The following is a 1,623-nucleotide window of genomic DNA, read 5'->3' as shown; positions in this document are numbered from 1 at the left end:
AGAACTGGACTGATAATCAGTTGCAGCAGGTCTTGGAATGATTCATTCATGGAATGATCATTCCAGTTTTGAAATGTGAAATCATCAGTAAAGAGGAGGTAAGAAGAGAAGGGCAGAGTCTACACAGCAAACCCCAGGTGAGGACTCCTAAGTCTAATTCTTCAGTATTAAGCAATTTTTCTTTAGATAAAACTTTTGTTGTTGTTTTATTCTCAACAAATTGTACAGCAATAAAATCAGCATTTTTTTCTTTTTAATTTTTCAGGTCCATAAAAATTTGGACACTGTCCCATAATTTTGTACAATTTTGTACGTATCAAGCTTTAAAGATGCAATTGAACTGAGGACTTTCAACATTAAACCCAGCTGTTAAACCCCTTGAATTAAAGTGTTGTTATATATTTAGGATTTAAATTAGTTTCATAATTTTCAGTCATTTTTCATTCATTTTAATATGATAAAAAAATCCATCAAAAAATCCAGAATGAATCTATATGTTTGATTAAAACGTGAACTTAATTTTTTTTATTTCTACGATGCCTCTGTCTTTGTTTTACCAACTTCCTCTGCTACCTGACGTTAGCTTCGTTGACCTCACTAGAAAAATACTAACCTGCAAAGTCAAGTGGGCTGAAAAAGCAAATGACCCTTTATCTGTAATACAATATTACTACTCAATACTGTGCTGTATTGATTAGCCCTGCCCCCACTCCTCTTATGCTAGCAAAATAAAAGTTTCCCAACATTACACTAAACCCAATCTCCAAGTTCCTAGGTATAGTGTCTCTAACTGGACATAACGAAAGTGAATATGAATGAGTGAACACGTGAGAAGAAGATATGTTGGTGTCACAGGTGTGATATATGCATCCAGAACGCTGTCATTGGTGCGTCCCTTGTACAATCAGCATAACACTCACTCTTAAATCGAAACATGTGGAGCTACCCTTTGTGGCAACCATTTCTGATGAGAACACAGTCCAAAGTAACTTCTTTTTAAATGGCACTTGTGTTTTGATCTGAGAATTTTATTTGTCTGTGCACATACAGTCCCATGCTAATATCCAGCTGGTGCTATGGCTCGCTACCCTTTAGCTGGTCAAATAAATCCTTTCATTCGTGACACACTCCGGCACTTGAGCACAATGTGCACAGACATCACTCAGCAGATATCATTGATCAAGTGCTTTAGAGACACTGATCTAAATATCTTCAGTGCCGGCGGGAGGTTGCAAATTCTCTGCCTTTTTCATCCATCCATCCATTCGCTACCGCTTATCCTCTTCAGGGTCGCGGGGGGTGCTGGAGCCAAACCCAGCTGTCATGGGGCGAGAGGCGGGGTACACCCTGGACAGGTCGCCAGTCTGTCGCAGGGCCTCTGCCTTTTTTTAGTTTTATTTTTTCCTTCTAGTCAGTGCGAGGCATCAGAAAAATCTTTATTTTTGAGTAATCAGTTGCCACTCCATTAAATAATGGAGTGGTTTTAGAACACAAGCCTTTCTAAACCAGATTTTAATTTAATTCCAGAAGGCACAGACACTCTCTTTAATACACTTTCATCGTATTATCAACTTAGGTCAAAAAGGGGGACTGCAGCCTCACTAATATAGGGAAGATTGCAGG

The sequence above is a fragment of the Simochromis diagramma genome, unplaced genomic scaffold, assembly GCF_900408965.1.
Source record: "Simochromis diagramma unplaced genomic scaffold, fSimDia1.1 OVJJ01000176.1, whole genome shotgun sequence".
Lineage (NCBI taxonomy): Eukaryota > Metazoa > Chordata > Actinopteri > Cichliformes > Cichlidae > Simochromis > Simochromis diagramma.
Note: the sequence above shows the minus strand (reverse complement) of the source record.